Source organism: Hibiscus syriacus, unplaced genomic scaffold (genome assembly GCF_006381635.1).
Source record: "Hibiscus syriacus cultivar Baekdansim isolate YM2019G1 unplaced genomic scaffold, ASM638163v2 tig00111061_pilon, whole genome shotgun sequence".
NCBI lineage: Eukaryota > Viridiplantae > Streptophyta > Magnoliopsida > Malvales > Malvaceae > Hibiscus > Hibiscus syriacus.
This window is the reverse complement of record NW_024062967.1, coordinates 1,023,527-1,036,150: the sequence shown is the minus strand read 5'-3', so window position 1 is coordinate 1,036,150 and position 12,624 is coordinate 1,023,527. Positions and strand designations below refer to the sequence as shown.

At 36.2% G+C, this 12,624-nt stretch overlaps 1 pseudogene; it reads left to right on the top strand.

The window, feature by feature from the left end:
• Window positions 1–1,035: 1,035 nt before the first annotated feature.
• LOC120151596 lies at window positions 1,036–2,035 on the top strand (annotated as a pseudogene).
• Window positions 2,036–12,624: the final 10,589 nt, after the last annotated feature.

Genomic DNA, 12,624 nt, shown 5'->3' with positions numbered 1-12,624 from the left:
ATATTATATATATTTGTATTAGTTCAAATATGTATTTTACTTCAAAAGGCGAATTGGGTCAGATTAAACAAAAATCCGACCAACTCTCTCCAATTTGTGTCCATCTAGCATGTTATTTTTTGTTGGTTGATTTTTTTTAATGTAGTTAAATTTTTAGGTTAAATCTATAATGAAGTCATTCTTTGGGGGTACTAAAATGTAATAATAAAACATATGTTACCAAATTAAGAACAAAATGTATATTTTATGAATCGAATTATTCATTAAGCCAAACTAATGATTTATAACTCTGTTAATTTTTGTATTGAGTATATTGACTATTTAAAGTTATAAAATGACTCTTTCACTATAAGACACTCCTTTGTTGAATCTTTTTATTACTAAATGTTATAAATTAATCATCCGACTATTTATATGTTAAAATTTTATCTTTTTCTGTTAAAAAAAACTGGTGATCGTTTTAGCTGGATGTTAACATGTTCACTGAGATATGATAAAATCTTATCATATAATTGTTTTAGATGTATTTTATATATTGAATTTCTGATTGCATTATGTTGTTGAGTTAATACTTGAAAACATTATATTGTTGAACCAATACTTAAAAGTAACTGCATTGTCAATAAACATCGATTTTATCATATCCTAGTGAGTAAACTAATGTTTAATTGAGAAGATCATTTATATTTAAACAAAAACTAACGAATTTAGAACAAATAAATAGTTAATTAACCATTTTTTATGATTTTTAATAATTGAAAAACTCAAAAAAATAATATTATATAATAAAAAATTAATTTATAATTTTTAATATTCAAATAATTTAATATAACAAACGTTTTATAAACGAACGACGATTTATGCACTTTACCCGAAAAACTATAGATTAATTTATAAATTATCTTGACAAAGGAGAAGAAAGAAACAAAATTTTGCCATTTCCACCTTTCCTTTTGAGCAGCCAATCAAAATTTGAGTATTATAAGATCTTTGTGATCCAGTATAGTCACTGTATATCCTCAAAGCAATAAACAAGATCCCTCCAATTTGAGTGCTTGTTTATCTTTATCTTTTTTCACTGCCATGGAATCCGCTGCATCAGAAATAGTCACCGATTTCCCTCCGATGCTCCGGGCCTACAAGGACGGTCGCATCGAGAGGTTTTTAGGCACTCAAATCGTACTACCGGCCATCGACCCCAAAACCAACGTCGAATCCAAAGACATCGTGTACTCCCAAGAAATCTCCAAGTCAGTGAGGACTTACATCCCCCCAAACGCCGCTGGAAAACTCCCTCTCCTCGTTTATTTCCACGGTGGAGCCTTTTGCATAGAGACCGCCTACTTCCCCACGTATGACAGTTTACTTAAACGCCTTGGTCGCCGAAGCTAATATCGTGGCAGTCTCCGTCGATTACCGACTAGCACGGGAGCACCCCCTCCCCGCCGCCTACGACCATTCGTGGGACGCCGTTAAATGGGTCGCGACGGTAACGGCCCTGAAGAATTGCTGAACCGCCACGACGATTTAAACAACGTTTTTTTCTCGGGTGATAGCGCCGGTGCTAATATTGCCCACCACATGGCTGTTAAAATGAAAAAAGAAAAGATCGCCGGTGTCCATCTCGAGGGCATCGTTTTAGCTCATCCTTATTTCTGGGGGAAAGAACCAATCGCCGACGAGACTAAGGATCCGGCCGTAAGGGACAAAATAGATACACTGGCGATTGTCCAATCCAAATACCAGTGGGTCCGATGATCAATGTATCAACCCCATTGATGACCCGAGCTTCGGGAGCTTGGGGTGCAACCGGGTGCTCGTTTGCGTAGCTGAAAAGGATATTTTGAAACATAGAGGCGTGTATTACTGCGAGAAGTTGAAGCAAAGTGGATGGGGAGGTGAAGTGGAGCTGATGGAGGCTAAAGGAGAGGGTCATGTCTTCCATTTGCACAACCCCAGTTGCGAAAACGCTGCGGCTAAGCTCAAGAAAGTTGCAGATCTCATCAACAATAGTAAGGCTTAAAGCCTTAAAAGTAGTGGTGATTAGTATTTCTTTGAATTATGTCATAAGAACCAGTATCTCAATTCAAATAGCATATGCCATCTCTGACTATGGAATAGAGGTGAACACTCTGTTTTGAATACCGGACCGGACCGGTCGGTTCAACCGGGAATCGTTGCTTAGTCCTTAGTCCGGTTTAATCTAAACCGGTTGAACCGCTATTAGTGAACCGGCCAGAACCGTTGAACCGTTCGAACCGGACCGGCTGAAAACCAGGAAAAAATTGGGATTTTTGTTTTTTTTATTAAAAAAATCAAATCAAACGTCGTTTGTTAAACGAGTCAAGTCGAACTCGAGTATTGCTGAGCTCGACTCGAACTTGAAAACTTTAAAAGTAAGCTCAACTCAACTAAAATCACAAGCTAAAAATTATCAAGTTCAACTCAAACTCGAAATATAATATTGAAACTTGAACTCAAAAAGGCTTGAATTAAAAAAAATTAGAAGTTCGATTGAAGCCTAAAATTCGAGCTTGATTGAAGTGAAAGAATAGTTCACTCAATGCTCACCAAAAGGCTCAATGATTTTGAATGTCAAATTACCTTTATTATTTATAGAAGTTAGTTGTGATGATCTTCTATGTTTCTTAGTAATGTGAGATTGTTTTGTTCTCATATTTTTACTCTTTAGACTTTTGGGATGCTCTTCTATGTTTCTTAGTCATGTGGGATTGTTTTTAAAAAAAAATTAAACCAAACAATATCATTTTGTTATGATTTTTTAACCTCAAATTTATTTTTTAATTATAGTTATATAATTATATTTATTATTTAATATGTTTTACCTTAAATATTATGTTGTAATTAATTTGAATTATTTTGTTTCACTTGATTTTATAGTTTTTAACTTATATATGTTATGATTTGCTTTGAATATGACTTGTGATATAAAAAAATATTTTTTATTAAATATTTTTGGTATTTTTATTTAATTTTTTAAATAATTATGACGTCGTCCGGTTCTTTCGACCGGTCAGATCTATTCGACCGGTTGAACCAGTGAACTGATAGTATGACCGGTTCGCTAACCGATCCGGTTCTGAAAACCATGGGTGAACAGATTAGTATTTGGTGTTACTTTTTTTTTTCTCAATGAAATACGCTGCTACTTGCATATCTAGATTAAAGGAAAGATGTACAATTAGGTTGGTTTTTGGTTGAGTTAGGTAAATTATTTTTTTATCGTTTCAAATTTGGATTATTTAATATCAATGTTATCAAAATTGGACCGGCCGGTTCGACCGGTTGAATCGGGAACTGATTGTCTGTCCAGTTCGATCAGCCTTTAAAACCAGTTTATAATGAATCGCTAAAGAATCGGTAGAACCAGTTGGAAACCGGCAAAACCGATGTGAACTGGCTGGGAACCGGCAAAATCAGTGTGAACCGCTGATTCTTTTTTTTAAATTAAACCAAACGACGTCATTTGTTATGATTTTTTTCAGTCCCAAATTTATTTTCTGATTTTAGTTATATAATTATATTTATTATTTAATATGTTTTACACTTTTACTTTTAATTGTTAAGTATTGTTTAAGAATTTAAATTTAACTTTGTATTTATTTATTATATTGTTAGGTGATGAAGATCTTGATGTTATGGACTTTTAAGTTCAAAGTGATGCTATGGAGTTTAAAGTGGTGATGGCGGTGGTAATTCAATACTTCAACTAATGAAGAAGCTTTTCCCAATATTTTGGAATTTGAGGGAATCGATTTTAATGAATATTATGATGATTGATATTTGTATCAATTATGTACTTTTTTATTTAGTTGTTGATGAATTTCATTAGGTATTGACCTTAAATATTATGTTGTAGTTGTTTAAATCATTTTGTTTCACTTGATTTTATGGTATTTAACTTATAAATGTTATAACTTGTGATATTTTTATACATTTTAATATTGTAAACTTAAAAAGAGTGATATATATATTAATATTGCTTTGAATATTATGTAAAATTTAAAAAAAATATTATTTTATATAAATCGGTTCAACCCGATTGAACCACAGTTGAATCAATGAACCAGTACCTTCACCGGTTTAAGGTCCGGTCAAATTTTAAAAACATCGTTTAATATTGTCAATCTTAATTTTACATCTTTAAAACTATAATTTAACCTCGAAAATACATTCAATATCAACCCTTTGTTTGAAAGATGAAAAGATACGTTAGCCTACAAAGGTAGCCTTTTTTCAACACCTACTCAAGGCCTTCTAAACTTTTGGTGGTTCTGAAATTGATAGATTTATTGATATGATTATTTAAAAAAATGAACTTGGATAATATACATATATATGTATATATATAAAAGTTGGACATACAAGTAAGTATGGTTATTAAAAATGAGTTCCTTGTTAGCTGGTGGATGCAGTTAGGTCATAAATGTGCATGTGGACGACTTGAAAGGACCGAATTGAAAACTTTACCTGATTTTTAGCGGAGCACTCACAGTCGAATGCTGTAACTTGATATTTAGATGTATTGGGACCATTACTGTAAAAGCAGATTGCCCAACCCAAAAAGAGTTCATTTCATACATACAAACATGCATAGATACACAAATATACATTTATTGCGATTCTTCTGTTTAACTAAAACCTACCCATTTGTCAACTGTGAACCATCTCTCTGATCCTGTCGTGGCGAGTTGCAGGTGCATATGTTGGGGGCGTTTCAGTGCATGCATCAATGTTCTTATCTACCTTTGTAACTGCTATACCAAGTACAAACACTTGACTCTAAAGTATTTTATAACTCCGGTATTCGATTTATTAATTAACTAATCTGAATCGGGTATTGCAAAGGTGATGACGATCCTCCCAACCCAATTTTGCTCCATTCGCAAATGTCGGGATTGAAACCCTTGACCTTGCTTAAGAATTTTAGTGTCTAATCCCACTAGACCAACAAGTTGTTGGTACTTGATTTTAAAGTATTAGTATCATATCAATTAGGTCATTCCAAACTTGATATAGGATAGGGACGGAATATTCTATGCTAGAGGATGACCCTATAAAATTTTAAAGAGCAAAAACATATTACCAATAGAAAATATATTAAAAATTATCTATATTACATGAGAATTTAAAATTTTAAAGGGACGACTGTCCCTACTAACCTCTTTGGGTTCATCTATAATATGAGGCATACTTAAATTATATAAGTCAAATTATGGTCACATTCTAAATTGGTCTATGAACTTTAAAATATACTATATCAATCCAAAAATTGTTAGTATTATTCCATTTTTATCCATTCGTTAACATGTTATTAACTCTATTGGTCAAAAAACTTAATCTATTTTTGAAGGTATTAAGAACTAAACACGCGACATTTTAAAAAATCCCAAAACATTTAAAATCAGATCAATCTTTATAAGGTCATATGCTCAATTTCCAAGGTCTTCAAAAATTAGTAGAATTAATGACATTTTAACGTAAAAATCAAAATATAATGATATTTATGTCGTAACCGTCTTTCGGTTGGGCCCCGGAATTGGGTTTCGACTTGTATTAAACGAATTGGAGTCGCCACCGACCACTTTAAAACGAATTTGGGTGGGTCGGACACCATCTTACCTGATCTGCGTTGTACCAGAAATGTGTTGGGTTCGGGAGTCGATTACGGTCAAGGAAGGATTAGCACCCTTGAACCGCCCTTTCGGTACCAATTAATTTATCGGTTGTCTTTAAACGCGAAAATTAAAAATTTAAATCGAAATTTAAAAATCCGATTCGAGTTACTTACCTTTGATCGGTTATAAAATCTTATAAAAAACATCGAACATGTTAGATAAGAAAAATGATAATAATAGCGACAATAAATAAAAATATAAAATAAAATAAACAAATAAATAAATAAATAGATCAAGAGTAAATAAAAGAATAAAATAACAAATTAAAAAAAATGAAAAATAAAAATAAAAGTTGCAAGAAAAGAAAATATGGTACATAAAAAGGAATAAAAAAAAAATACGAATAAATCAACGAAAACAAAAAGACAACTTTTCCAAAGAAATGTTAAGGCGAAAAATGTTAAGGTTTAGAAGCAATAAAATAGAATAATACGAGAAAAAAATAATGACGATAAAACAAAATAAAATAAAACTTAGGATCTAATTGAAACAAATTGGACTTAAGGGATTTTAAAACAATGTACTGTAACAGAAAGAATAAAAGGTTTAGGGTCAATTCACAAAGTATGAAAAAATGAACACGGGTTAAATTAAACAAATTGGAAATTAGGAGGCTAATTTACAACTGGTGACTGAATTGTAAAGCGATTCAAAATACCAGGGACGGCGGAAAGGATTTGACAATCCCGTAATTGCACTTTGGTCCTTCGTATATAAATACCAAAATCAGCTCATTTTTCCCTCATTCTCACCATTTCTCTAAAACTCTCCTCTCTTTAAACGAGAGAAAGCTCCCAACCAGCCTTTCCCGGCCAATGGCTGGCCAAATCCCGGCCACCACACGCCGTCGCTCCGGCTGCCGCCAGCGGCGGCCAGACACACCCAAGTTCACTAAAATACTCGCCTCTTCCCCGAGAACTCAAATCTGGCTACCAAATCGTCTAAGATTGCCCCGAACAGAGTAGATATAGCCCAAAAAGGTTCGCCTTTTTACCTTCCTCGCCGGCGACGCTTCGGGTTCTCGGTGCCTTTTCTTTCGTCGGGGTTCCTCCACACTCCCGGTGCTCTTGTCGACCCTTGATGAAAAAAGGACCTTGCCTTTTACTTTTTTATGTTGTTTTTGGTTCGGTTGGTTTTTTAGGCTGTTGGCTTGTGTTTTTTCGTGTTTGGTTATGATGATTCTGTTTTTGTGTGGGTTTGATGGTATGGGTTTTCTGTTTTTGGCTTACTGTGGATGTAGTTTTGTGGTTGTTTATGGGTCTTTCCATTCTCGTCGGTTCTGTTCGTGATAGTTGGTCTCTGTGTGTACTCTTGGCTCTCGGTTCTGTGGCTTGGCTTTTGTTGGCCGATTGTTGTTCTCGACCGATCCGTTGTGGGTTTACTGTTCTCCCCCAGTAACCGTGGCTTTGCAAAGCATTTATAAGCCTTCATCGGCCGTTGTGATCCCGAGAATAACGGGACGTGGTAGACTGTTCCGAGATCTTCGTGCATGTATGACCATTCATCCCGGGATGGGTCAGTCCCGGGATGCCGGCCGGCCGTTTCGGCATGTGTGACCGTCCATTGCTCTATGTGGCGCTGACTATGCAATTCCCCTAAGTAAGAAACCCTAATATGCTATTGGGCTAGTTCAAACCCGGTTCTTTGATTGCTTGGGCCCTATCCTGGACCTGAAACAAATAATAAATAAATAAATGAAAATAAATAAATAAATAAATAGATAAATTAATAAATTAATTAAAAACATTTTTAAAACTATACAATATATGTTTTTAAAAAAATAATTTTCAAAACCACATAACATATATTTAAAAAAAAAATTCAAAACTATATAATATATTTTTAAAAACTAATTTTCAAAACTATATAATATACTTTTTTAAAAACTAATTTTCAAAACTATAAATATATATTTTAAAAACTAATTTTCAAAATTATAATATATATTAGAAACTAATTTTCAAAATATATATACGTTTTCAAAATGTTTTAAAAGCTATATATATATATTTAAAAAAAGTTTTCAAAACAATATAATATGTATTTTCAAAAATGTTTTTAAAAATTATATTATATATTTTCAAAATATTTAAAAAAACCATATATATAATTTTCAAAATGATTTCAACTATAAAAAAAATGGACGAAAATTGGTGTCTACAGCTGCCCCTCTTTGTCCTTTTTCGTGGAACGAAAAATAGGGCAAAGACAAAAGGGACACAAATTTTCATTCGATAGATTTGAGAATTGATTTGAATTAGGAATAACTCCCTGTCGAATTTGAGCTGCGGATGGCTCCTCCGTCGCGAAGTCGAGTCCATCGTGAAATGATTTGGAATTGAAACCGTAGTCTGGAATTTGAATTGGAACGTGGCTTCTCGTTGCCCAATTGTAGTCAACCTCGATCTTCTTCTCGGTTTAAAGACCTTGGTTAAAAATTCGACTGTAAAGTAGTTCATTGACTCTACCATATGGTTGATAGGCCCTTGAGTTGAACGGAATCGAACTCAGAAATGTCTTCGTTGACAAATTGCTTTTCTCGACTTAAGCTATGTTGCTGAAAAACGATTTTTTTATCACTGAGGCACGGTTAACCCAGGTCTTCTTCTGGACTCGAAAACCTCGATTACAGCCGGACAGTAGTGTGATTGAGGTGTCATCGAGCTGATTGGAATCGAACTCGACAGTTTTATTGACAAATAGCCCTTCTTGCCTTGAGCTATTCTGTAAGCTTGATTTGCCTCTAAGTTGAATATAATCGAACTCGAAGGTCTTTAGCAGATAGCCCTTCTCGACTTAAGCTATGCTGCAAATGATGTGCCCTCGAAGCTGAGTGTAATCGAACTTGGGGGTCTTTGGCAGATAGCTCTTCTCGACTTAAGCTATACTGCAAATGATGTGCCTTGGAGCTGAGCGTAGTCGAACTCGAAGGTCTTGGTGGGCAGATAGCCCTTCTGGCCTTGAGCTATGTTGTAAATGATATGCCCTTGAAGCTGAGTGTAATCGAACTTAAGGGTCTTTAGTTGGTAGATAACCCTTCTTGACTTAAGTTATACTGCAAATAATGTGCCTTCGAAGCTGAACGTAGTCGAACTCGAGGGTCTTTGGCAGATAGCCTTTCTCGACTTAAGCTATTCTGCAAATGATGTGCCTTGGAGCTGAGCGTAGTCGAACTCAAAGGTCTTTGGTGACAGATAACCCTTCTAGCCTTGAGTTATGCTGTAAATGATATGCCCTTGAAGCTGAGTGTAATCGAACTTAAGGGTCTTTAGTTGGCAGATAACCCTTCTCGACTTAAGTTATGCTGCAAATGATGTGCCTTGGACCTGAGTGTAGTCGAACTCAAAGGTCTTTTGTTAGCAGATAACCCTTCTTGACTTAAGTTATACTGCAAATGATGTGCCTTGGAGCTGAGCGTAGTCGAACTCAAAGGTCTTTGGCAGATAGCCCTTCTCGACTTAAGCTATTCTGCAAATGATGTACCTTGGAGCTGAGCGTAGTCGAACTCGAAGGTCTTGGTGGACAGATAGCCCTTCTGGCCTTGAGCTATGCTGTAAATGATATGCCCTTGAAGCTGAGTGTAATCGAACTTAAGGGTCTTTAGTTGGCAGATAACCCTTCTTGACTTAAGTTATACTGCAAATGATGTGCCTTCGAAGCTGAACGTAGAAACTCGAGGGTCTTTGGCAGATAGCCCTTCTCGACTTAAGCTATTCTGCAAATGATGTGCCTTGGAGCTGAGCGTAGTCGAACTCAAAGGTCTTTGGTGACAGATAACCCTTCTAGCCTTGAGTTATGCTGTAAATGATATGCCCTTGAAGCTGAGTGTAATCGAACTTAAGGGTCTTTAGTTGGCAGATAACCCTTCTCGACTTAAGTTATGCTGCAAATGATGTGCCTTGGAGCTGAGTGTAGTCAAACTCAAAGGTCTTTTGTTAGCAGATAACCCTTCTTGACTTAAGTTATACTGCAAATGATGTGCCTTGGAGCTGAGCGTAGTCAAACTCAAAGGTCTTTGGCAGATAGCCCTTCTCGACTTAAGCTATTCTGCAAATGATGTGCCTTGGAGCTGAGCGTAGTCGAACTCGAAGGTCTTGGTGGACAGATAGCCCTTCTGGCCTTGAGCTAAGCTGCAAATAGTTTGTTTAAAAATGGCTTCCCTTTACGGGTCGAAAACGATCATGATTCTTCAGGTGGTTCCCCTAAGCTGGTCTGGGAAAACCTACTGATAAATTCTGACAGCCGGATATCTTCCGTCGTGGAATTGAAATCTGGCTTGAAAGTGTTAACTGAAAACATGTTGCTCATTGTTGAGTTGAGCTGAACTGAATTTGATCTGAATTGGTTCTCGAACCCATCTGAAATTGGTTCTGAGATCTGTATATATGTTAAGTCGATTGAGGTGTAGCTTCTTGCTGCTGAGTTACACCATTGTTCTTTAAAGGTGCCTGCAAGTCGAGTAGCCTTCATCCTGAAGTCGAAGCTTGACTCTGAAAGCTGCAAAATTATGCATGCTAAAATGATGGATGTGATGCACCTAGGTATGTCTAAGATGCATGCAATCATGAATGAATTATGATTTATTTCTTGGATGGAGTCTCGTGCTTTGTCTGCCAATCTGGTCCTTGGAATCGATCGTGCCTCTTTTGCTTCTCGAGCTTGGGTTTTACAGACATTTCATATCTGAGATTGTTCTGTTTGAAAACGTTTTTCTCATTTTTCTTGTTTTAGGAGAGAGAAATGATAAAAATGTTGTAAAGTATTGTTCGCAATTGAATCAAATTGTAAATGTGAGTTCAAAAAATATCAAAGGAATCAAGAGCTCTTTTAATGATTTCAGAGTTACAAATTTTGACAAATGTTCAAAGGGACGAGTCGGCTTTAGGTTGGCCTCCTTTCTAAGGTTTTTTGGTAAAAAATGTCATTTTTTAAATATCGCAGCATGCTTTGGCACTTCAATTGGGTGTGGACAAAATGACGCAACTAGCATGATCAATTACTAGACCTTTTATCTCAGTCCTCTGAAATCTTCCATTTGTTCAAGCTTTGTAGGCTCTTCCACCAAAGGCAGTGCAAAAAAAATATCGGTCTAAAAAATGAAATTCTTGAGTGCTTGTGTGTAGTCAACTATAACAGGTGTTCCTTAACTCCCTTAGTCCAACATTACCGAAAATTTCTTTTTTAGATAAATTTCATTTGCTTTTCCATTGTCTGGCTAGCAAAATCCATAAAGCCGGGGCGTTCAACCAATTGCTTTAGAGGGACAGCTTAGTATTATAATCACTTTTATCAGGTTTAACTGAAGGGTTCGTCTTATCACAAAGTCTTCAGCCTGACAAAAGCAGTGGAGCAAACACCGAATTGCCAAGTTTTCGAGCAATGTCATGGTTTGAACGTGATCTACTCATAAGGCCAGGGCTTTCAAGTTTCCTCTATAACCAATTGCCTTAGCGGAATAGCTCAGTTTTTACGGATTTAATTTCTTAAGATTGTCAAGAAGAACCTGTTATAGCCTAGGTATTTGTTGAAAGTCAAAAATTTCATCTTTAGAGTTCAATTTTCAAGCAACTGACCTAAACTAGATTCACATACTCGACTCTTTCATTTGTAAAGATCATCATCGTCATTGAACATCTTAAATAAAAAAACATAGTAATTGTCATATGCAAATGATGCCCCATGTTGTCCGTACCTTATAAAAGGAAAAGGGTATATTGGTTAATTCCAAGAGCGGGGTATGGTGTTTGAGGGTATATTCTGGATAAGGTCAAAGTCCTTGTTTTAAATCATGTTACTTCGTCAAAGATTCGTAACTTTGAACCGTTTACAGAGTTTCTTAATTCAAATGGTATGCAAAGAATTACAAATTTGCAAATATGATCCATTGCTTAACCTCTTTTAAAGTAACATAAATTTGATTAAAATGCTTTTACAAAAACTTGAGAAAAAAAAATGGAAGAAAAAACAAAGTCAAACAGAATGCCTCAAATGATGAAATGATATTCCTCACTTGGATGCCCCCAAGTTGTTGAAGTCGATCCAGTTCTGGTTACGCATCTTTTGTACAACCCTCTTGAATGCGTAACAGTTCTCAATTGTGTGCCCTGGGACTCCGCCGTGATATTCACAATACGCATTCTCATCATACCACTTGGGGTACGGGGGCTTCATGGGTTCTACTGGATATGGTGACACACCACATGGGTGTCAAGAAGTTGCTGGTAAAGCTCTTTGTAGGTCATGGGAATTGGGTCGAAATGTTCCCTTTCTCTCCTGGAATCTTGTTTAGAAGTACCCAACGGTACAGCTGCAGTTGATTTTGGGCTGGAGATTGTAACACCTTTGCTGGAGTGTTTGATGTTGTTAACCTCTCCATCCCTCTCCCTCATAGGAGGCTTCTTACTGGCTTCCCCATCCTTAATCTTGCCTTGCTTTATGGCCGACTCAATCATTTCTCCGGCCATAACCAAGTCTGAAAAGCTTCCTGATGTGATCGCCACCAGATGCCCGAAGTATGGAGCCTTCAGAGTCTGCACGAAAAGTTTTCGGGTTTCCTTTTCATCTAACGGTGGATGAACTTGCACAGCCAAGTCCCTCCATTTTTGTGCGTACTGCCTGAAACTCTCGTTATGCTTCTTTTCCATGTTTTGTAGCATAACTCGATCTGGCCTTATGTCATTGTTATGCTTGTATTGTTCCATAAATGACTTGGCCAGGTCCTTCCAGGTCTTGATATTTGATCGGCTGAGCTGGTTGTACCACCGAATGGCTGAGCCCGACAGACTATCCTGAAAACAGTGGACCAGGAGTTGGTCGTTTCCTCCATATCCTGTCATCTTTCGGCAGAACATGGTGATGTGAGCGGATGGGCAACTATTCCCGTCAAACTTCTCGAACTCCGGGGACTTAAATTTCGGGGGAAGAA